This window comes from Solanum verrucosum, unplaced genomic scaffold, assembly GCF_900185275.1.
Source record: "Solanum verrucosum unplaced genomic scaffold, falcon-dt-bn FXZP01000131.1, whole genome shotgun sequence".
Lineage (NCBI taxonomy): Eukaryota > Viridiplantae > Streptophyta > Magnoliopsida > Solanales > Solanaceae > Solanum > Solanum verrucosum.
Genome location: NW_026020352.1, coordinates 654,311 through 680,829, shown reverse-complemented (window position 1 = coordinate 680,829; position 26,519 = coordinate 654,311). Strand labels below are relative to the sequence as shown.

At 34.6% G+C, this 26,519-nt stretch overlaps 1 pseudogene; it reads right to left on the bottom strand.

The window, feature by feature from the left end:
• Positions 1-13,847: 13,847 nt before the first annotated feature.
• On the bottom strand, positions 13,848-25,874 carry LOC125837559 (subtilisin-like protease SBT1.4; annotated as a pseudogene).
• Between the last annotated feature and the right edge of the window lie 645 nt (positions 25,875-26,519).

Sequence of the window (26,519 nt, the reverse complement as noted above, 5' to 3'; positions counted from 1 at the left end):
AAGGTGTGTTGTGAAATGGGGTCTTGGAATTATTAATTTTGCTCACTGGTTTTATGCAAGCCGCTGAGGTGGGATTTCTGTTGTCAGGGTGGGGCCTCTGTAGCAGGTGGGTGCCGCCATATCGGGACAGACGGGACTTAAAGTTGAAAATAAACTCCAAAAATGTTTTATTCTGCAATTTTTAAACTTGAGAGCTAAGGAATGAACCCATGAGACTTCTTGACAGTTTTACACTATTCGTGAGGCTAAAGGTAAGGTTTTAACTCCCCAAATCCATTTATCAATCCGTAGAGCGTAATCTAATGGGTACGCAATTATCGATGGGGGAGAGTTTTGATATGAAATTTATGGTGGAAACAACCCTAATTTGGATATTGGGATAATGGGTTTGATCTAGGGTTGATGGGATTGTTAGTAATTTAGGTAATTAGTTATTGTTTATTGATTCCCGTATTATATTAATTGCTTGTAGACCAAGAATAAACGGAACGAATCCGGAAAGGGAAGAATCAAGTTTCTTAGGGGATTCAAGCTTGTTTACAGGTAGGTAATGGTTGTGATTTCATGTTGCGTGATATATGTTTGTTCTTGCTTCAATATGATGCATGTATGTATGCGGATGTTGCATTATTGATCACACTAATTTTAAATGAGTATGAACAAATGACTACATGCCTTGAATCACTTCTTGATTGTATGATTATTGAGAATATACTTGTGATTGTGGTTGTGGCTTGTTGAATGGATCGGGTGTTGCGTTCTAACATACTAACTTGGATCGGTTGCCATGTTCCGGCATAATTATGGGATCGGTTTCCACGTTCTGGCATAAGCATTGGATCGGGTACCACGTAACAGTACACTAACTGTTTGAGTTTGGGTTCCATGAGATGACCAATGACTTATTGTAAATGTATATTGTTGAGAATATGATCATTAATATTGTACATGTTCGATATTTTCATGTTTATAATGTTGTATTTACTTGCTTATGTTGCACTTAGTGGGATAACCGCGTGATCCTACCAGTACAATTCTTCGATAAAAGTCTGTCTCTAAAAATATATGTTAGCTTTCTTATAATTAGAACAAAGTTAACTTTGAAAATTTCTCTTTTTAGGCTTAATGGAATTATTTACCATTATTATTTTAGATTACGAATAATTTTAATTTTTCTTTTGAAAAAATATCGTATCAAATATAATAGTGACACATCAGTTGAGGCTGAGGAAGTATTAGTATTGTTGGAACACAAGAGCACATGAAAATTGTCATTCCATTAGATACATAAAGATTTTGTTACGTATTTGGATTGTAAAACTGTCAGAAGCATAAAGGGAGTTGAGTTTTGTTCACTGTTCATTTTTCAGCTTATAAAGCAGGAAGCACTCATTGACCTTCATTTTAATTTTTTGCAGAAAATTAAAGAGAAACTGATATTTCCTCCCTCACATTTGATATGAATTATGATCTAAATAAGTGCAGTAAGAGATATTTGATTGATCATAAATCACCTTATTAAAAGTAAATGAACATCTTAAAGTTAAATAATTACTTAATATAGAAATATGTTATTTTCTCTGTCTACTTTAATTTGTCATAGTTTTTTTTTTAAAGTCAAACTATAAGAACTATGATTAACATTTTACGATGTTTTTCTTTTCCATCATATTGATATGTAAAAAAATGAAATTTATAACTTTCACATATAGCAAACACAAAAATTATACTTGTATACTATAGTTATTGTTTGCATAATTGCGCTCCATATCAAACATAAATATGTATATTTCGCTATACATATACAAAAGAAAGCAGTTGTATATAATTTGTTTCTGTTTCGGTATACATATACAAAAGATCAATTGTATAATCTGTGTTTATATAAAGAGAGAAAGGCAAAAAAGAACTAGGCAGGGGAATATTTGTATTGTATAATTATAAGTGTATAGGACGAAGATATATGTATTTGCATGTGTATATACAATTTTCTCTCGCTTTATACAAACAGAAACACAATTTATACATTTCTGTTTGTATAAGTGAGAGAGGTGAGGGAGAGACTGGCGAACGAGATCTGGGAGAGTGGCGAGCGAGATCTAGGAGAGGGGAGAGAGGGAAACGAAAATATATGAATATATACAATTTTCTCTTGCTTTATACAAACACAAAACACATTTTATACATTTGTGTTTGTATAAAGAGCGAGAGAGGCGAGGGAGAGAACGAGAGTGGTGAGCGAGATTCACCAGGAGAGAGGCGAAATAGCAACAGTTTGCTATGGGGTACATTTAAATCAAACTATGTTTATAGCATTTAATTTGAATTAATAGTTTGCTATTATATACAATTTTTCCTACTTTTTATATAGTTTTTGAATATCTAATTTTTTTGTTTAAAATATCGAATTATTGTAACTTAATTTAAATTTTATAAATTAATCAAATTGACTTTTGAAATACGAAACATAACAAATAAAATAAACAAAGAGAATATTTTTTTTAAACCAGACTAAAAAAAATACAATACGTTGAACTAGCAGTGTTTTATTTGTTTGGCAGACACGTTACGCACAGGGCCGTCTTAACCCCTAGGCCACTAAAGCCATCGCTTGGGCCCCCATATATTTTGGGGGGCCCATTTTTTAAAAATAATTACTTATATATTTTATTTTAGAAAAAAATTATATGTACTATGAGTGTTATGATTTCTACTAAGAAAATTGCATATGAGATGAAAATAAACCTAAATTTCGTAAGAAACACTTTGATGAAAATATGGATAGCGAAATCACAAAGTCCCTTGAAGAATCTTTTACTGTTAATTGCTTTATATATGTAGAGTAGATCAAACTATTTTTTCACTTCAAAATATATTTGAACCAATTGAAGCATATGGAAATATTTTTGATTTCTTATTTAGTGGTAAAATATTGAGATCACTAGATGATGAGAATTTTTTTAAAAATTATTGACTTAACCTTGAACTTTCTTTAACACGTAATAATTATTCTGATATTGATGGTTTAGATTTATTTTTTAAATTAAAAGTGTTAAGGGAAATAATACAAGTAGATAATGATCTAATGAAAATACCCTATCAAACAAAAAGACTTGATTCTTTTCCAAATACACATATTGCTTATAGAATAATGTTAACAGTTCCTGTAACTGTTGCCTCAGCCGAAAGAAGTTTTTTCGAAATTAAAATTGATTAAATCTTCTTTAAGATCAACAATGTCTCATTAGAGATTGAATGAATTAGCTATATTATCATTTGAAAAGGAATTATTAAAACAAATTGATTATAAAACAGTACCTAATGACTTCGCATCTAAAATAGCTAGAAAAGTAGATTTTAAATAAAAGTATATATAATGAAAAAAAAAATATATTAGGGCCCCTCTCTTAAGTTTGGCTTTAGGCCTCCAATGTTGTTGAGTCGGCCCTGGTTACGCAACCAACAAAAAAAGATGGACTCATTTTATGTCTAATAGTGAAAATGCATGTGCCTATCTACCTATCAATTCTTATATTGGACACTAAGATAGTAGATAATCTTGTACACATAGGATGTTATAATTATGTTTTCCATTATTTATTTGATTGAATACAACTAACAGTTGTCTTAATTAATAAGCTATCTTTAGAAATCATTTATCTTTTATTTTTATGTATGTTTGTTTTTTGTTATTAATGTGAATATTATAATAACCAACAAAAACAAACAACCAATATACCGAACTCCTAAGGAAGCACCTAATCTCATAATCATCTACTAGGAAAGGTATTACGAGACGTTAGGCTTCTAAAACACACTAGTTACAAATGATTCTACAAATCAAATCACTATATAACTCTGAGCCGTGTGCCGTAAGTTAAACCAAAGGCAAATCACTCAAAAGTGAGTGGCTTTTGAGTGATTTGTCAATTTTTGTTAGGTAAGAAAACAAGTGGTCCTTTATGCATTTTAATGCATTTCAATTGTGAAAGTATGACCACACAATTCTTATGAATAAATGGACAATTATAATTATCTTATTGTACTGATATGGCATATACAAAATAAAAGCTGTTTCAGATGTCCTCGACTGTCCTGTTCAAATGACACCCTTGTGCATGCCTGGGTTCTGTTAATTTGGTGGATAAGACTACAATTCTTCAATCGCCATTCAGCAATATTACTAATACTGACCCAGTACTCAACATATATAACGTACGTAAGTTGGGATGAGATTAATTAAGAGCCTGAAATGTAAGTTGAACCGATCGACTTTCTTATGCTTAAACATCTACCTCCTTAAAGTTACTGAAGATAGTATGTTTAAAGAGAAGACATTAGTTGTTGATGTAAGTTGAACCGACTTTCTTATGTTTAAAGACATCAGTTGTTGATACTGGTTTGCTAAGTTAGTGACTAATTAAGACTATTTCCATCGATCCTCTTTATAATATAAGGGTAACTTCTAGCTAGTTTAACGTGAATGTTAACCATCATCAAATTGTTCAATAATTGGATTTGATAACCTCTACCTCCTGTTGCAAAGATAACCCCTGTGGGCAATGCTGATGCATCTCCAATCACTCAATCCTCAGTTGTGGCTGGCGTTTTGACGTGCTGCCTCACCATTCTCCTTGCTGATCTTGTAATCTTTTGATCTCAGGGCATCTCCAACCCTACACTCTATTTTAATCTCCAAATGTAGAGTTCTCGATTTTTTCAGAAAATCAACTCCAATCCAATTTTTCTATTTTACTCTCTAAAAAAGAATTTTTTTTTCTCTTCAATATTATATTATTATATCTATTTCATTCTTTTTTTCTTATTTCATAATATGAATTCTTTATTTCTTTTTCCCAATACTTACTTTATATAATTTTCATGTGATTTAGAATTTTATTTTTTCAATTTTTTTCTTTAATATAAAATTATATTTTATTCTAAATTTTTAAATAACATAAATTGCAAGAAAATATTATATAATATACAAATTAATGGACAAATTCAAATAAAAGTGAAATATAATTACATAAACATTACATAAACACTCAACTTTCAAAATTATTACGTTGCTCCCATAAATGCTCTATTAATGCATTATGGAGTTCACAATGAACATTTTTGTCCTTAATTTTTTTATGTCTAGCTAAAAATTGTTCAAATCGGAGATTTTCATCTACCACCATTTATGTCGTTGGAGCTGGAGCCTCTACGACATCTTGAATTGGTGCATTAAGATCACGTCCATCCTCAATTATCATGTTGTCTAGTATAATACATGTAGTCATTATATCATGTAGCACCTTCTTTCTCCAAAAACGTGACGGTCCTGCAATAATTGCAAAACATGATTGCAAAACTCCGAATGCACGTTCAACATCATTTCGGCATGATTCTTGTTTCATCACGAATTAATTATTATGATTGTATTTTATCTTGTATTTAAATTATTATGTTATGTATTGTATTGTTATCTTATATTTAAATTATCATATTATGTATTGTATTTTTAAATTAACATTTTTAATCTTATCATTTTAATTTTGTGTATTCTTTATAGTGAAAATTAATAATAAAATCAAATTATATTATTGAAGAAAATTAGAAAAAATTAAAATACTATTAGTTTGGGATGAAAGTAGTATATATTAAATAATATATTTTTTAAAATATTATATTACATTAAAAAAATTATGAATGTTAGATATTTAATTAATGACATTATATGTAAAATAATATGTTAATTAGAAAGTAATAGAAATAATAATAAAGTATTGAAAAAGTGAAATAGAGAGAGTGAATTGTAGTTCTCCAAATTTGGAGAACTACTATTCAACTCTCTAAATTTGAAGAATAGAGAGTGATATGGAGATGGGTTGGAGTGCCCATTCTCTATTTTACTCTCCAAATATAGAGAATGGAGAGTAAAATAGAGGTGGGTTGGAGATTTGTTAGTATAGAGGCGTCATAGTATGTAGAGAAATAAGATTATCAGAAACTATTTTATTATTGTATTTACTAAGTAGCCTGTGATAGATCTTCTGGTTTGTAGACATGTTCCCTAGTCTGAATCAAAAAATGCAATCAAGTAATTATTACCCTTTAATTTGTTGCCATGAACAACCTAAGCCCTCTTTGTCGTATCTCACTACTTTGAGAGCTGGTTCTATAAACTTACTTAAAACTTGGCGTCTATAACATTTCATTGAGTCAGGTTGTCATGATCCAATTTGGGACAGTGATCCGTGCTAAGGGGTAGATTCCCAGAGCAAGCCATAATAACAAAAAAATATAGAAAATCAGGGCAAGAGTTTCCCTATTTTTGGGCCTATTCAAAGTTTTCCCGTATAAAAAATCAATAACGCAACCAACCAATATCACCAAACAAGCAATAGTATTCATCAATAGTCTATTTGAAATGTAATAATACTAAATTCATCTCCAAATACAAAAATAAGTCTAATATTAGTTACAAGTCTATAACAATGAATGGATAACTTATGACACTAATGAAATGACTAATGGAGCGACTCTAAGAGTTTTTGAAAGAACAGTACGATAGCAAATAAATAACTTATTGCCCGCACGTAGCAATATGGGGCTCACTAGAAATTTTCAACTTGTGCACTCTAACTATCGAAAGCCTTGTCGATGTCACCTATAGTCTCTGTAAAAATATAGAGGGGAGTGACTCTATAGATTTTTGAATAATAACACTTAACCACAACCGTGCTATAATGGATACAAGTTAGAAAACATGCTAGTGAGTGTAGGGTTGTTTTGTGTCAACCCTATATTCGCTAGTGTTTGTGTAGCATCCTGCCATCGTTCCAGTGACTACTTCCTTTGTATAGAACTGTGCCATCTTTTCGGTGACTACTTTCTCATATCCGATTTGTGTAGCACTTTGCCATCTTTTCAGTGACTACTTTCTCATATCTAATTTGTGTAACACTATGCCATCTTTATAGTGACTATTTTTTTAAAATATATGATTTGCATAGCACCGTGCATCTCCACAAACAACTTTTCATAATTAATTTGCTTAATACCCTGGATTTTTCCGAACTACTTTCTCATTTCTGAGTTGCATAGCATCATGTATCTTTTGGTGACTCATCAGATTTGATTTGCGTAGTTTCATTCATCTTTTTGGTGACTCCTCAACTCTAATTTGCGTAGGATCGTGCCATCATTCCGACCCCACCCATATAATTTATCTTTTTCAGTAGGGTCGTGTTGTCAATCCGACCCTACCCATATATTTTTTATTTTCTAGTAGGATCGTGAGATCATTCCGACCTTACCAATATAACTCTCTTTCTCATTAGGGTTGTGCTATCATTCTAACCCCACCCATATAATTTTATTTCTCAGATTGTGACCACTTTCAGCCATCAAATCTAATACTCCCACGCATGAGCATGTTCTGGTTAGTTTTTTAGTGACTTTCTTGTTTAATATTGACTCATCTATTGATTTCAAGATGATCCATATATTTATACCAGTTGAGCACCTTTTGGTGACTGTTGAACTATGAATAAGTCTATATAGAGCAACCACCTAGTTTTGTTGCTCAGAGTGAGTCTAGTAGCCTTTGTATGTCTATTGCACAGTTCACTCAATGGTCTGAAATAGTCTTCTCACAACTTAGTTTGGGAAGTTCAACACTGTAACATTCAACATTTCATGAGAAGACCAAGCATATTGAGATTTTTTTGGTAACTAGCTGTTATGTTAATTATCAGTAGCAAAACATTATGTTAGTGTGACATTTTAATATTTTAAGAATTTACATTTCCTACATTGCCACATAGTCATTGATACTGCCGTTTGGTTGACTCCTCATGGGCTGTAGAATGTTAATGGCAATATTGATTCGTGCATTACTCCATTTTGGAGTTACAATATTTGTTACTGTTGCAACTTGTCAACAAACCAACGGTTAGCCAAGAAAAGTTATATTGTCCATTAAAACTTTTGTAATCTTTCATACATTATTTCACTCATTATCCTCCATTATACCTTATAACCTATGTAACTCCTAAGACCATTATCTTCACTATTTACTACACCATTATCTTTCTATTCATTGCTAGGAAGACTTCTTCTAGTATAAACAGTGGTGGTCTTCATTTGGTTTGTTACATATAACACAACATACAAGGAAAATATAGAGTGCATAAAGTTTGTCAAAAAGAGAGTTCTTATTAGTTGAAAGGAGGTGTTGTTTTTTGTGGTGCTTTGGACTCAACTCTTGTCCAGAGTTGTTGAGTTATATTTTGTGAAGGCTGTTGTATCCTGGAGGGGACAAGTCAAAGAGGACTACTGCTGGACCGGTGAAAACATTTGCTGTAGTGGGCTTGAATCTCCTTGAAGAGAGCGAGATATTCGTGCCTCAGCCTGAAGAGATTTATTTCTTCATTTTTATTTTCAATTGTAATTTTGTATTTTTTGTTATCTTGTAAGTTTTTCACTAACAATTTTAAGGAGACTCAGAATGACTACAATTGAAAAAATTGCGGATGTCAAGATGGGAGACCTTAACAAGCCATTTCGGTTCAATGGTAACCATTTCAAAAGATGGAAGGGTAAAATACTTTACTACTTAAGTCTTCTCAATGCTTATGTGTTAACTGAGAAGAATCCTAATAAAGTTGATGACACCTCCATGGATGATGCTGAACTTATTTCTCATCATGAGAAAGTGGAAAAGTACGATGGTGAAGAGGCAAGGGGCCAAGATGTACTTTTACAAAAAGAAGAGAGCAACATCACAACTAAGGTAAATTTAATTACTTCAAATAATGCTACTCTTGAAACTCACAAAAATACTTCTTTGAAGCCTAAGAAGAAAAAATTTAAGAAAAATAATAGTAGACCTCCCAAGAAAAATAATGGTGAAAATAACCAAGCACAAAATCAAAAAGTTCAAGATAAGGGATCGTGCTTTGTTTGTGGCAAGAATGGGCATATTGCTCAATTTTGCAGATTCCGGAAACGTGGTCCTAACCCTCAGGCAAACGTTACCGAAGAACCTTTTGTGGCGGTGATTACCGACATAAACATGGTTGAGAGTGTAGATGGATGGTGGGCTGATTCTGGTGCGAACCGTCATGTCTGTTATGACAAAGATTGGTTTGAAAAATATACTCATTTTGAGGAGCCCAAAACCATCATGCTTGGTGATTCACAAACAACTCAAGTACTTGGAACGAGAGATGTCGAATTGTGTTTTACTTTTGGAAGGGTATTAACTTTGAATGATGTACTCTATACTCCTTCCATGAGAAAAAAAATTGATGTCTAGTTTTCTTCTTAATAAAGCAGGCTTTAAATAGATTATTGAATCTGATTAACATGTAATTGTGAAGAATGATATTTTTGTGGGAAAGGGGTAAGCTTGTGATGGGATGTTCAAATTGAATGTAGAAGTGAATAAAGCTTCTACTTCTGTTTATATGCTTTCTTCTACTAATTTTTGGCATGCTCGTTTGTGTCATATTAATGATTGTTATGTTGGAATCATGAGTAGTTTAGGATTAATCTCAATGATTAAAAAGAATTTTGAAAAGTGTGAGGCTTGTAGTAAAGCAAAAATCACTAAAAGACTTCATTTTCAAGTTGAAAGAAAAACTGATTTGTTAGAATTAGGTCATACTGATATTTGTGAACTTGGTGGAATTTTAACTCGTGGAGGTAATAGATATTTTATCACTTTCATTGATGATTTTTCTAAGTTTACATATGTTTACTTGATGAAAAATAAAAGCGATGCTTTTGAAAATTTTAAAACTTATCTCCATGAGGTTGAAAATCAGTTTGGTAGAAAAATAAAAATAATTAGAATTGATAGAGACCGTGAATATGAGTCAAATGAGTTTAATTCTTTTGTTAGATCATTGAAAATAATTAATGAAACTACTCCTCCTTACTCTCCTTCATCTAATGGAGTACCGGAAAGGAAAAATAGAACTTTGGTTGAATTGAATAATGTCATGCTTATTAAGTCACATGCACCTTTAAATTTTTGGAGTGAAGCTATTTTAATTGCTTGTTATGTGTTGAATCGTGTGCCTCATAAAAAGTTTAAACTGACACCTTTTGAATTGTGAAAAGGTTACATGCCGAGTTTGGGATATCTAAGAGTTTGGGGTTGTCTAGCCTCTGTGAGACTAATGGATCCCAAGATTACAAAATTGGGTAAGAAAGTAACTACTTGTGTTTTTCTTGGTTATGCTTCAAATAGTACAACCTATAGATTTTTTAATCATGAAGATAATATTGTAATAGAATCGGGTGATGCTATTTTTCATGAAAATAAATTCCCTTTTGATTCTAAAAATAGTGGGGGTCAAAGGATTGAACAAAATAGTTTGTCACTACCTAGTTCTTCTACTTCTACTTTAAAAAATAAAGAAATTGATGATTTTGAGTTAAGAAGAAGTAAAAGAACTAGAGTAGAAAAATATTTTGGTCCTGATTTTTATGTGTTTAATGTTGGAGATGACCCTCTCACTTTGAAAGAAGCATTATCTTCACATGATTCTATATTTTGGAAAGAAGCTGTAAATGATGAAATGGAATCACTAATTTCTAATAAAACTTGGAAGTTAGTTGATTTACCACCGGATCGTAAAACTATTGGTTGCAAATGGGTCTTAAGAAAAAAGTTGAAACCGGATGGATCAATTGATAAATATAAGGCTAGACTAGTTGCAAAAGGTTTTAAACAACTAGAAGGCCTAGAATTTTTTGATACTTTTTCACTAGTAACAAGAATTACATCCATAAGACTTTTCATTGCTATGGCTGCAATTTTTGATTTGCAAATTCATCAAATGGATGTAAAAACTGCTTTTTTAAATGGAGACCTAAATGAGAAAATTTATATGGATCAACCTGAGTCTTTTGTTGAAGCAGACCAAGAAAGCAAAGTATGTAAACTTACTAAATCCCTATATGGCTTGAAACAGACACCTAAACAATGGCATGAAAAGTTTGATTCTTGCATGATTGAAAATGATTTTAAAACAAATGAGTGTGATAAGTGCATATATCATAAGTTCCACATTGATTATTTGCATATATATTGATGATTTGTTGATCTTTGGCTCTAACATGAATGTTATTGATGATGCTAAGCATATTCTTAGAAGCCATTTTGATATGAAAGATCTTGGTGAGACAAATGTTATTCTTGGAATAAAAATAACAAGAACATGTGATGAAATTTTCCTTGACCAGTCACATTATTTGAGAAAATTTTGAAAAATTATAACTTTCTTGATTGCAAGCATGTTGCAACTCCTTTTGATTCAAGTGTTCATTTATTTCCTGTTGAAAGTGAAAATGATGTAATAAATCAAAAGAAATATGCTAGCATAATTGAAAGTTTAAGGTATGTGACTGATTGCGCCTGATATTGCATATGCAGTACGAGTACTTGGTAGGTTTACAAGCAAGCCATGTAATGAACATTGGCATGCTATAACAAGAGTTATGAGATATTTAATTGGAACAAAAAATTGTGGTTTGTTCTATAAAAAATATCATGTTGTACTTGAAGGCTTTTGTGATGCAGATTGGAACACTTTATCAGGTAATTCATGTATGTCTTTATTTTAGGTAGTGGTGCTGTTTGTTGGAGATAAAAAAAACAAACTATTATTGATAACTCTACCATGGAGGCTGAACTAATTGCTTTTGCTTCAGCTGGTGAGGAAGTGAATTGATTAAGAGATTTGTTATTTCAAATACCTTATTTAGAAAAATCAATTCCTCCTATTTTAATTCATTGTGATAGCACTGCTACAATTGGTAGAGTTCAAAACCGTTATTACAACGGTAAATCGAGACCTATAAGGAGGAAACACAGTAATGTAAAATCGTATTTGACAAATGGTACCATCAATGTTGATTATGTCAAATCTTGTGATAATCTTGCAGATCCTCTTACTAAGGCCTTAACAAGAGAAAAGATCTGGAGCACATTGAGGGGGATGGGATTGAAGCCTACAAATCCTTGAGTCATATATGAGGAAACCCAACCTGGGGACTAGAGATCCTATAACCAGGTTCAAAGGGAAAAACTAATCATATGATGACTTGTTGTGAAAAATGCACTATCTTGTTATTCCCTCCCTATGATGTGAGTGCATTGTTTCCTGTAGTTTGTGAAGGTTGAGTTGATAAAACTCTTAATGAATATTTGTAGCCCGTATGGGTGGAGTGTTAAGCTTACAGGAGCACTCTCGACAAATTTCACCTATGTGAGTGTGGAAGTAGGTCGCTTCCTATGAGAATTGGGCTTTTTCTCAAAAGCACTTATGAATCCGGGATAGCACATGGCCTTAACGTGTTGGCTTTTAAAGCTCATGTCAACACCTTGATTATCATGTGTGAGCAGTGATATTCTATTTTCCTTAAGCAGTCATAGTTCAAGTCTGAGACCACTACGACTCTGGAGTAAAAGTTACTTGTTTCACTAAGTGGAGGTTCAATGCAGAGCACACCTTCATTATGCATAGTAATCTTCCTTCCTTTAGCTGATAGAATGTCTTGTGAATATTAAAATGAGTGGGGGATTGTTAGTGTGGCATTTTAATATATTAAGAATTTACATTTCTTACATTGCCACATATTCATTGATACTGTCGTTTGGTTGACTCCTCATGGGCTGCAGAATGTTAATGGCAATATTGATTGCTGCATTACTCCATTTTGGAGTTACAATATTTGTTACTGTTGCAGTTTGTCAACAAACCAACGGTTAGCCAAGAAAAGTTATATTGTCCATTAAAACTTTTGTAATCTTTCATACATTATTTCACTCATTATCCTCCATTACACCTTATAACCTATGTAATTCCTAAGACCATTATCTTCACTATTTACTACACCATTATCTTTCTATTCATTGCTAGGAAGACTTCTTCTAGTATAAACAGTGGTGGTCTTCATTTGGTTTGTTACATATAACACAACATACAAGGAAAATATAGAGTGCATAAAGTTTGTCAAAAAGAGAGTTCTTATTAGTTGAAAGGAGGTGTTGTTTTTTGTGGTGCTTTGGACTCAACTCTTGTCCAGAGTTGTTGAGTTATATTTTGTGAAGGCTGTTGTATCCTGGAGGGGACAAGTCAAAGAGGACTACTGCTGGACCGGTGAAAACATTTGCTGTAGTGGGCTTGAATCTCCTTGAAGAGAGCGAGATATTCGCGCCTCAGCCTGAAGAGATTTATTTCTTCATTTTTATTTTCAATTGTAATTTTGTATTTTTTGTTATCTTGTAAGTTTTTCACTAACACATTACATATCAAGCAACTATCACAACATACTTATTTCTCAAGAGTTTCCTCTCTACAAACTAAAGCTCTACCTTACCTATAGCTCATAAGGTAAATTCATCTAGAACATTTTTTATACTAGGTTGGGTTCTAATAATAGTAACATAAGCTATCTCTTTGGCCACACTTACTACTATTCTGCTGTTTTTCACAAAAAATATATTGTTTCTCTCAATTTATATTCCATACACACATTCTGCCATGATGATCTTGAAGATTTGCATTGTAATAGTCTTCCCTTTTGTATGATGTATACTCTAGTGCATAGATTGGTCCCAATTTGTAGGCAAGGTGTCAAGCTGATTAACCCAATTTAGCAATCTGCTCCATAATCTAATGGAACATTGACATTGAATGGCCAAATGCTCTATGGTCTCTTTCTCATTTTGGCACATAACACACCTCTATGGTACTACCATCCCCCACTTCGTTAGCCTGTCTGCAGTTGGCAACTTCTTGTGAAACATGAACCACATAATGAAATAAGCTTTTGGTGTCTCAATATTTTAGAACATAAGGCATTTCCAGTCTATCCTCTGTTGTTCCCCAATAGAGGAATTTTTTTTCCTTCATAGACTTTCTTTTTTCCTCACTGAAACTGAGCTTGGTCGGAGTCACCTCACCTCCACGGACGAAGGTGCATTTAGCTTTACCTTATACACATCATTTTCATTCCTCCCAACATTTTTAACCACACACTTGTATTTCACAACACTCTCACTCATGAAAACAACTGAGAATGATAGATAATTCAAATCCCCTGGACTAGCCAAACTATGTTCACTGCAATTCATTGAGGAAGTATCTTTTGTGAATGGTGAGATTCTGGAGGAGCCATAACCAATGGAGCATAGGTAACCTATGTAATCACTCGACTCAATGTCGTAAACCAGACCCGGATGCATTGCTCTGTTTGGATCCACTTGTCCCGACCCACGAACGAAAGGACTCAATCTTGACCTGTGGCAAGATCCGTGATTGTTTTGCCGGAGTTGTCAATGTTGTAAGCTGTTGTCATGAGGGCTGATTTTATGGTTGCTGTGGTCCATTTAGGATAAGCCTTTCTGAGTAACGCAACTAATCCACTTACATGAGCACAAAACATGATGTCCCAGATATAATTGGGTCCTCGGCCTGAGAACGCAACAATGTGTGGAGCAGACGGTGATTTTCCTATAACAGTTCCCTTGAAAGTGATCGTCGCTGTTGGTGATGGAGCATATTTGATATAATCCCTGATTTTATCGCCGACTTTTTGACCCACCATGGTCGCTGGGAGGAGATGTGCATCGGCAATGAGTTCTTCTCCAGAGTCAGCTAAGTTTGCTAGGACCATTCCTGCACCACTCGCTTGTTTCATAGCACTTCCTTTCTCTACTCTGGCATTTCCTCTTCAATCACATAATACAATTTTCCCAGCAACTTTTGAAGGGTCCAGCTTTCCTGGATAACAGAGTTGGCTGCCACAGTCGGTGGAATAAAAAAGCTATAGTTTTGCATTGCCGAGGGGATCTCCGGTATACAAAGATACACCACCAAATATTCTACTGTCTCCTAAGATAACATCCGCAGGAAACTCCCAATCTATGGTTGAAGCAGCAACATTGAAAATCCATGGGGCAACGTTGATTGCCGCATATGTCGGATCTTCTTCTTCATGGTATTGGAGGTACAAGTAGCCAACTTAGTATAAAAAAAAAGGTGACGACGTGTCGGCTGACCAAGTAAGAAAGTGAACAAATCCCTGATGCCTCTAATGTCTCAAAAATCAATTTATCAAAGTGATCAAGGTTGTACGACTCCTATTAAAATTAGTTTTAAAAGAGTACAATGTGAAAGACTTTTTCAAAAATAGTAATGATGATCAAATGCATGAATCAGGATCATACCACAAAACAAATGAAATCAAGTGCCATATGCAATGAATGACATCACAATCATCCAATCAATATTAGTCGAACAACTAGATAAACACTACCAATACTACCACTCTCCAAGAGCAAACAAAACTAACTTGAACTCCAACTGGTCCTCAACCAAGGCCTCGGGCCCAATAATATACCAACATCCTTGAGAGGAATAGCAACACACTCACTAGTACAGTAGGACACGAAGGAAATTATGAGGAGTTCAACAAATCAAAGGAGAATAATTTAAGGATCGACACCTTACCCCTAATATTCTACCTGACAACAACCAAGCGTAGCTAAAGTCAATCTACGACTATGACAAACAACTAAGGCATGAGATATAACGGAAGGTACCAAGAACCGTAATAAGTACTACAAGGAAAACATATAACTATAAGGATCACTAAAGCACAGTAAAGGAAAGTAGCAACCTAGATTAAGGGCTGAAGTATAAATCTTAAGGAGGGATAAGGTCACCAACTTACCAAGCTTCTGTCCCAAAATGAGACAGAATTCGATGCTCGAAAAGGAAGGAAACAACACATGCATCAAAATCACCAAACTTCACCAATTAAGAGCTTGGGCAGAAACTACATCAATCTAACATCCCCCGCGCTTCCTCGATGACTCCAATATGTAGCCACGCCAATACTAGACAATATATAACTCGAATATACCAAATGGAGGTCCAGAGATCCCACAATCGTTTATTGAAAATGGGAAAAAAGCTTGAATATCGTGCAGGAATGGTCTTAAAATGCCTGAAAATTGCTCTTCACTATTGTGAGTCCAATGGGTTGTGACTGCGATGAAGACAAAAGGAATTTTTAGATTTTTTTCATCGTTGTTGCGAGGCCAAGGGTCACGATTGATATGAACAAAGTTCAAGGTACCATCAAAGCCGAAAAATCAGTTAAGGCTTCGATGTTCGATTGGGTGCTACAGATTCATCTGGGACCCCGTGGGCCCAAAAAAATTATGTTACTCCGTAAAATTCTACACTGCAAACTCAATGAGACCATCAAAACTTCCATTGGAGTTCATCTTTGAACGAAGTGGACCTACCCCACATGGCCCTATTTTAGCTAAAATCGATAAAAAGGTCGAAATGAGCCCAGAAACCTCGAAACCCAAACTAAAGATCCTTCTAAACCAAACTCGACGTCCTAGAGCTAACTAAACCAAATTGCATTATGAGGTTATTTACTTGAAGTTTCGACCGAAGTCAACCAGTGAACCTTCAAGAGCTCCAAAATGCAGAAACTTCCATGAAAATAAAACGAACGATTAGGTGACCAAACTTTTAGTCTCAACAAGTCATAAATGACTTGGGATCACTACATGAAATCTCCAAATGCTGAAAAGATTAGAAAATTGAGAAAATTACCTAGAGGATGATTACACATGCATAATTAATATATGTATAAGTTATGAGAGAATATATGTACTCCCTCCGTCCCAATTTATGTGGCACTATTTGACTTGTCATGGTGTTTATGAATAAAGAAAGACTTTTGAAACTTGTGGTCTAAAATAATCTCAGGATATTTGTGTGGTTGTAAATCATTTCATTAAGGGGGAAAAGATAATTTTAAAGTTAAATTGCTTACAATTATAGTAAGGTAACATTATTTTTTGGGCGAACTAAAAAGGAAAGGGTTTCACATTAAATGAGACGGAGGGAGTATTATTTTATGTAGAATAATAGGTGGAATAATTAATGCATACATAATTGATACATGAATAACTATTTTTGCATAGCTAATACCTACATAAAATATTACACAGATTTACTCGTAACTAATCCTTACATTACTAATACCTGCATAATTCTAACCAGGACCCCTAAAGGATCATTTGATAGCTGGATAAGAAACAAGTTATCCATATATTAATTCACATATAACTTATACGATGTCTGGTTGATAGATAGAAAATAAGTTATTCAGGTATAAAATTAATACGACGTTTGGTTGATATTTTTGAAACATGCAAAACTAATACATGTACACTTTATGAGAAAATTTATGTAGGATAGAAGGGGGATTAACTAATACGTGTATAACTAATCCCTAAATAATCAATCCCTACATAACTAGTAACTGCATAAAATAATACATAAAATTACTCATAACTCCCTACATTACTAATATTTACATAACTCTAACCAACTTACACCTAATTGAATTCACTAAAACTAACTAAACTTGTTAAAAAGACCCATCAAACTCAATCCACACAATTCTGCTAACCCATTTCACCTTTCTTCTATAATTGAAAGTGATCAATATTTCTTAGTTGCAAAACTAAAAATATTTTTTCTTTAGAAACATCCATGTCACTTAACAAGCACAATACAAAGATGATCACGCTACCCTTATGATCATAATTCAGTTCATCATATACTATAACTTTTAGTCTTCTTCTTATTTCGTGGTTCGACTTCATTTAGATCGACTCACTATGAGTGTATGTGTTCAGTTTAGACAAAGTTTTTAGCATTCGATTGGTCAAGAATTTAAGAGAATATTTTTATTATTTTCATCTTGAATCAGTGGGAAATTTGGATTATATAACATGATTTTCTCACTCATTTTTCACCAAATCAGCTCCCTAAAAAAGTATTTGATGGGATCCAGATTTTCACTGAAAAATACATGGTGGAATACAAATTCTCACTGAATAGTAAGAAACTTTCTAATTTTTCCATATGAAAACATTACTATTTTTTCCATCGATTCAATCAAAATATTTGTAGAAATAGCCAATGAACATTTTTTAATGAAGAAATAGTGATTTTTAGTAGTAAGGAAAACATATTTCTTAAAAATTTTAAAAACTATTTTCCTTATTGGAAATAGGTTAAAATAATTCCACATGAATACATATAATGCATGTATTTTAAATGATCATGCAAACAATCAAACACTAGTTTTACAACGTTTTAGTTCAATTAAGTAAGTGTTAGAACATGTTGAGAAGGAAGAACTAGTGGATTAGATAAATCTCTTAAACATTATCATTTTTCAATTTAAAAATTAAAATTTTCTTTCTAATTAAATTCTTATATCATTACACAAACACATTTTCTAAATATTATTTATTCAATTTTTTTTTAAATTATGGTTTTATTAATATGAGATACATTCACAAAGAGCGTACACTAGCACTAGTTTTGAATATATGACATGTCGTTGATTATAATTATAATCATAACTTTTATATTCATATTGTCACGACCCAAAACTCATGTGATGACTATCGGCCTATCCCACAAAAACAAGTCAGCATAAAACTCAATTAATACGATAATTGCGAAAGTAAAACTTAGAGAAATCACAGAATATCAATAATGCAGATAACTTAACAAACTCAAATAAACCCCCAAAATCTAGTTTTCACGTGTACAAGCCTATAATGTATTACAACTGATGTGAAATGAAATACATGTCTCAATGTCATTGTTTCTAGAATAGAACAAAGTCATAATAAAGGAGCAAGAGGGCCCGCTGAGATGCCAATCAGTTACCTTTCAAGTCTCCACGGTAAAGCCTCAGATGAAAATATAGGGGAAGGAGCAGAAGCACGATGATCCGGGCTCGTAACCTACACCAGTTTAGAAGCAAGGGGTGAGTACTAAACAACACAGTACTCATCAAGCACACAACTATAACTCTAAGTAAAGCATTAATGAACACAAGTACTCCAATCACTCCATCCGAACCTCCACAACTAAAACCTGTAATAATCAATTAGCCCAACCTAACTGTTCTCACTCCATATAACAAAGCACAAGGATGACAGTTCAAAGTGTACCTCAATATGAATAGTCAATCATCAAGGTATTCCACAATCAAGGTCCTCAACAATGTATCAATGATCATAATCAAATGAAGTGCAATTCAATGTTGTGCAATGTCATGTTGAGTGATGCATGTATGTCCTAACGATACACACTTGTTATCTCTCAGTCTGGGACCCATGGAGGACTTTTTAGTCCATGCATCTTCCACAGGCGTGTGGCCCAATCTTAATTTAATTTCAATGAATTTTCCATGGACGTGTGTCCCATTTCCTATTGTTGCTCATCCTCACCATTATCATCACAACAATGGTACAACGTCAATAAAAATATAATAGTGCAATAATTAAATATGAGGATGATAATTAAATACCAATATCTAATGATAGTTAATCAAAATATATCATCGAGTGAATTGTCTCATTCGTCCAATGGCCCACAATACAACAAAGTCACACAAATCAATAAAATTCTTGTTTTAACTCAAGTTGTTTAGCAAGATCACATCATCAATTAACAATGCACAATGCTTATATGAATTCCTTCACCAACCTCCATTACTCCCAATCATACAATGGTATAGAAGGTTCAATGAAGTCAACGTAAAGTCAAGAATTCCACTTGCCTCAAGAAATCAACAATCACTCCCAAACTTGAGCTTTCCCTTATCGTTGGGTCTCAAAATTAACACAAGTTATTTAAATAAATAATCACAATAAGCATTCAAAATTAATAACACCCATATCAAGACTTTTAGAAATTTGGGTCATATTGACCTAAAAATCCGCTTCTAAAAATGAAGGGTAAATATGAAATTGTATAAAATTGTATTACCCAACACATTTGGAAACCAACTTAAAATGGAGTTGAATCAAGCCTTCAATCAGCCTTAAACCTTACAAAAAAGTTAAAGTTGGGATCAAAACTCAAGTTTAATCATTAAAATCATGAATTAATTAATAGATAAATGAGTTAAAGAGTTAGAAATCGTTACCCAGTCAAAAAAACTTGGAAAACCTTCTTTAAAATTGTCAAAGTCAAGTTTTCAATGTTCAAAAATGGAGAAATAGGGTTCAAACCCTCATTTTATGAAAAATATTTTGCCAAGATCTCAAGTGCTTATCGTGATCACGATCCTAAGCCACGCAAATGTGATGAGTAAGTCAGTCAACTCATTTAAGTTAACCATTGCGGTCACGGCAAGATCACATGCAGTTGTGATGACCTTAATTCTGACCCTATGAGATCATAGTGGGACTTCACACGATTGCGATGCACACTAAAGCAACACCACGCGATCGTGGGAGAATGTCTCGTGATCGTGATGACCAAATCATCATGCACCAGAACTTAGCAAAACAATAGTTCACACAAGGCACAAAGTTCCCGAATAGACCATCGGGATTCATTCATTTAACACCTCGGCTTTAGAAAGATCTAAATTTAGAAAGAACTAATTTGTAAAGAGCAAATTTGAAATTTTGTTCAAGTTCTGCTTGAGTTGTGAATTTTGGATCAACTTAAAATGACTATAACTTTCAGTATAAGATGCGTTAGGTGGCCCATGAGATATCAAATGAAAGTCTTTGAATCCTCTTTCCAACGCCACCGAGTTTGCTAAATTTTGACTTCGGATGAGGGAGATATGCTCGTTTGAAGTCAGACGGTCTAGTTAAGGAAATTTACCCAAATTAATGAGGGGTAATTTGGTCTTTTCCTTATCCCATTATCTTTAAACATTTTTGCAAATATTTTAGGGGTTTACCCTGCCTTAAATCAGTTTGCATAATTCAAAATCATGCTTAGGGTTTTGAGAGGAGTTCAAGAGGAGGAAAACAAGGAGGAGTTCAAGAATTCACCAAATTTTCTTGCGAATCAAGGGTTCGTTTTGCCAAATTAAGGTATGTAATATTTCACAGTGATGGGTTCGTTCACCCTCACTCCAATCATGAGTTTCTTGAGTTAATTTCATCCATGATAATCCATGTATTGAGGTTCTTGATTAGTTTCTTGAAGTTTCGTTCTTGAATCTTGATTATTTAGGTTTTGATGAGTTCTTGAGGTGAATGTAATGAGTTTGAGGGTTGTTTTTTAGTATAGTTTCGTTTACTTATGTTGTGTATACGAATCTAAGAGAGTTAGGAAGAAATTGATTGATTCTAGGTGAAATAGGGCCAAGAATCAAGAAGAAAAAATCGTCGGATCATTCTGGAAAAGGGTTGGGGCTCCGCGTCCAGATGCGCTAGGAGGGCTGGGGTGGGGTGCTAGCAGTGCACCAGAATTGACCTCCAGTAGTTGGAGGCCTGGCACGACACGCCACCCCTAAGTTCAGAGTGTCAGGCCACCTTCTTCTTCGTTCATCGATCCGTACTTATCCCTTCGAGCTGAGGTTTCATTCCTTTCTTAATCCTAGCTATCTAAGTTGCATTTAATCATCATGAGATCCTTCATATCTTGAATCATAACTCTTGAATTTATAATTCAAATTCAAGATAGAGTTAAGAGTAAAGTTTAAGGGAGTCTTTTGAGTCGTTTTGAGAAGTCTTTTACAATTAAAACTTATTTTAAGACTTGAGTACTTAAGCATGAGGATGAGGAGTGATGTGTTTTTTTTTTTTTCAAAATGAATATATGGAAACTAAGTAATCCAAAGAGTAAATGTCTTTACATTTAAAATGAGAGGAAACTTTTATTTCCAATTGAGTTTATGAGGAGTTTTTGAGCACTATCTCTTTAAAGAGATCCTTTTGAGTAATATTCTCAAAGTTTGAGGATGAGGAAATGTTCTTAAACATATGAGCTGAGTTATATTATTGGGAGTAGTATTGAGCACCGATATGAGGACGAGTTCAAACAACTCAAAGTCCTCATAATCCATGTAGCCAACGTGGGTAAAAGATCATACTTTTTAGATGATTCCTTAATGCTTTTTAACATAGCTTAGTGGATCCACTTAGTTAAGGATGTCTTATACTCCGTCAAGGTATAGGACAATTCTGGCAGTGTGGGCAAGACGTTGTATCATCACATAGCTCATAATGATGGTTGTCGGTTAGAGAATCTCCCAAATAAGAGTAAAGAGTCATTATTGTATTTTTAAATACATTGAATTGTTATCTACTGTTTTAAATGCTTTATATAAACTGTATCTTTATTGTAGTTTTGTACTGTATTGAGTTGAGCATCCATGAGTTGAGGCTGAGTTGAGGGGGGTATATTTTTCATTTTTATCAATTCAAGTTTATGTCTGTGGTTTAGAGTTCCCTTTGCATGCTCGTACATTCCATGTACTGACGCCATTTGGACTGCATCGTTTCATGATGCAAACAGAGGAGTTCAAGGTCATCAACAAGCGCATCGTTGATATCGTTTGCAGTTCCAGAGTTGCTGGTGAGCCTCCTGATATCTTATGAGTTGAGCTTGTTTGAGATTTCTATTGTTAATAAAGTCTTCGCTGAGAGTTGAGCCAGGTCAAGGGTTCTCTTGGGGCCGACAATAGTTCTCGCGTGGCAGTTACGTCCAGGGTGTGACAGTTTGGAACCCCGAGTACACAAATAAAATATGCTACCCAACTAAACTTGACATTCTAGACTCAATGGAACCATAAAAATATGAATTTGAGGTCTCCATAACCCAAAACCCATGAAAGTTGCAATATACTAACTTAACTATCAAAATGACCAAGCTGCCCTCGATACTTCTAAGAAAATTAACCAAAACCTCTGATAGGCCTAAAATTATCTCGTGAATCTAGTGGAACCATCGGAAATCTGATCAGACCATCCAAACTCTAAATGTTGACCAAAGTCAACCCTCAGCGTAAAATCACCCAAACTTCCAACTCAAGGGCTCAAATCCCTAAAACAAGACTGGCCCTGAAACAAACGGCTCTCTCAGACAAAATCCCATAGTTCGGGACTGATGGGAAAAATGAAATTCCATTCGGAGAATCAAAACTCCAATAGATGCCAAAACCCACTTTTAAACACTTTAGACCTTCTGAAACTCAAAACTTCCATAAATCATAGTTTTTAAATAAAATTTTCAAACCAACTTCACAAACTAAGCAGAAATGACCCAGGACAACAATCGGGAATGGTAGGATGGTAATTTTATAATAATTTCCAAAAATGACTTTTCGAGTCATTATACTATCCACAACTAAAATCTATGTTTGTCCTCGAACATAAAGTAAAATAAAGTACATGAAGCTTTGAAAAATTTAGGATATCTGGCACGCATGTCAGGCTCCGTCTCCCAAGTCTTCTCTCCAACATATTAATGCTTCCACTACACCTTCAATGAGGTAATCTCCTTGGTTCTGGGCTTTCAGACCTGCCTATCCAATGTTATTATAGGCTCCTTATCAAATGACAAGTCTCGACCCAACAACATTGAATATAGTGAAAGTACATGGGACTCATCTAGTACATACCTTTGAAGCATAGAGACATGGAAAACAAGATGCACAACTACCAAGCTAGGTGGAAAGGACAACTTATAGGCCACTTCTCCAATTTGACTCAAAATCTCAAAAGAACCAATGAATCTAGGTCTAAGATTTCCCTTCTTCCTGAACATCGTCATACCCTTCATGGGTGACACTCTGAGCCAAACATAATCACCCTGCATAATTTCTAAATCTCAAACCCTCATATTTGAATAACTCTTCAGTCGACTTTGAGCTGTCAACAACCTACCATGAATCATACAACCCTACTCTATGACATCTCTATGCAAATTTGTACCTGACGAGTCCATCTTAGCTGTATCAAACCAATCAATTAGGGATCTACATAGACTACCATATAATGCCTCAAATGGGGCCATTTGAATACTAGAGTGATAAATGTTGTTGTAGGCAAACTCTGCTAAGGGTGAGTGTTGATCCCAACAAGCACCAAAGTGAATCACACACGTTCAAATCATATCCTCCAACACCTGAGTCATCCACTTAGACTGCCCATCTGTGTGAGGGTGAAAAGTTGTACTTATTTCTAGCCGAGTACCTAAACCATGTTATATGTCCCTCCAAAAGTGAGAAGTTAATAGTGCACCTCGGTCGGAGATAGTAAATACATGCACTCCATGAAGCCGAACTGTGAAGTAGAGTCGAGCTAACCTCTCTACTGTGTACTTCACCTGAACTGGAATGAAAATGGGAGGACTTGGTCAACCTATCAACAACAAGCCAAATAGAATCATAACCACCCATAGTGGTAAGCAAACTCACAATGAAGTCCATGGTGATATGCTCCCACATCCAAGTAGGAATGGGTATCCTTTGAGACACACCTCCTGGACACTGGTGCTCACACTTGAACTATTGGCAAGTCAAACACCTAGATATGAACTCAGAAATATCCTTCTTCATACCATACCACCAGTAATGCTAACTCAATTCGTGATACAGCTTGGACTCTCCTAAATAAATAGAGTATCTAGAAAAAAGAGCCTCCTCCAAGATCAGTCTGACCAACTTGCCCACCTTGGGTTCACAAATCCTACCCCTGATCCTCAACCATACATCAGTATCAAGCACAACCTCTTTGGCTTCACCTCTTAACAATTTGTCCCGAATATGGTATAATTTCTCTTCATCAAACTGTCGCTCATGGATTTGCTCAACCAAAGAAGATCGCGCCTCAACAAAGGCAATCAAACCTCCACTCTCTTCTGAAATCTGCAACCGGATAATATTGTTGGATAATCTCTTAAAATCTCTAGCCAATAGTCTTTCCTCAACATGGAGTGTGACAACACTCTACATGCTAGCAGTCTTCCTACTAAAAGCATCGGCCACCAATTGGCCTTCCTCGGATGATATATGATAGTCATGTCGTATTCCTTCAGAAACTCGAGTCTTTTATGTTGTCGCAAGGTCAGATCCCTATGATTGAAGATGTACTAAAGACTTTGTTGGTTGGTGAAGATCTCACAATGCACCCCATACAATTAATGACGCCATAACTTAAGTACAAAGACTACGATTGCCAACTCCAAGTCATAAGTAGGGTAGTTCTTATCATGGTCTTTAACTGCCTAGAAGCATAAGTGATCACCTTACCCTTATGCATCAGATTATCACTCAAACTGACCCTTGAAGCATTAGAGTAAGTAGTAAATTCCACACCCTCCTCGAGTAGAGTCAACACAAGAGCAAAAGTCAACAAGGTTTTGAACTTTTGAAAGCTTTTCTCTCACTCATCGGACCACTGAAAACCCATAATTTGCCGCATCGACTTAGTTAATAAGGCTGCAATAGTAAATAAATTCTGAACAAACCGTCTGTAGTAGCCATAAAATTCTGAATCTCGGTAGGAGAAGTAGGTCGCATCCAATCTCTAACTACCTAAATCTTGGCCAGATCTACTCTAATATCCTCCATCGATACTACATTTCCTAAGAATGCCATGGAATCATGCTAAAACTCACACTTTGAGAACTTCGCATACAACTTCTCTTCTCTCACCCTCTGAAGTACAATCCTCAAGTTTCAAATATGGTCCTCCTCAGTCCTGGAGTACACCAAAATTTCATCAATGAAGACCATCACAAATAAATCCAACTAAGGATGAAACATCCCATTCATCAACTCTATGAACACTGTCGGGACTTAGTCAACCCGAAGGACATCATTATGAATTCATAATGACTATATCGAGTCTGAAAAGTTGTTTTAGGGACATCCATTGCCTTAATCTTCAACTTATGGTAACCGGACCTCAAATCTATCTTAATAAACAATGATGCTCCCTGAAGCTGATCAAACAAGTCATCAATATGTGGGAGAGGATACTTTTTCTTCACCATTACCTTGTTCAACTGCATGTAGTCAAGTCACATCCTCATAGTGTCGTCCTTCTTCTTCACATATTAAACTAGCGGACCCCAAGGTAACACAATAGGGTGAATAAACCCCTTACTTAACAAGATTGATAGTTTGTCCTTCAACTCACTTGGGAGCATATGATATGGAGGAAAATAAATGGGTTTAGTGCACGATTCCTGATATACAGTGAGTTTATGGTATTTTTTTTATATGTTTCACTTAGAATTTGTGTGTGTCTCTGCCTATTTTGTGTTATAAATGATGTTTTGTGTATAATGATTGCAGAAATAAGCTTGGAATGCGGTTGATGGAGATGCGAGGTGAAATTATGAAAAATGAGCCACCCACTGTCGATGGGCAGGCGTAGATGGAGCATCAGGGAAGTTTGACCACGTGTGGAACTACGAAGGAACTGACGGACTGTAGGTCGACCCATGGGCCATCCTGCACATCCGTCGATGAGTTCAGAAAATTGAATTTCCAGTACCTGATGAAAAATCCCAAGTATGTAGCCACGGAATGGGACCTACAGACCGTAGGTCGACCCACGGTTCATAGGTCGAGTCATCAACTGAAGCCATGTTCCAGAAGTTTATTTCCTTATTTTGTTTCCCTTTTGTTTTAGG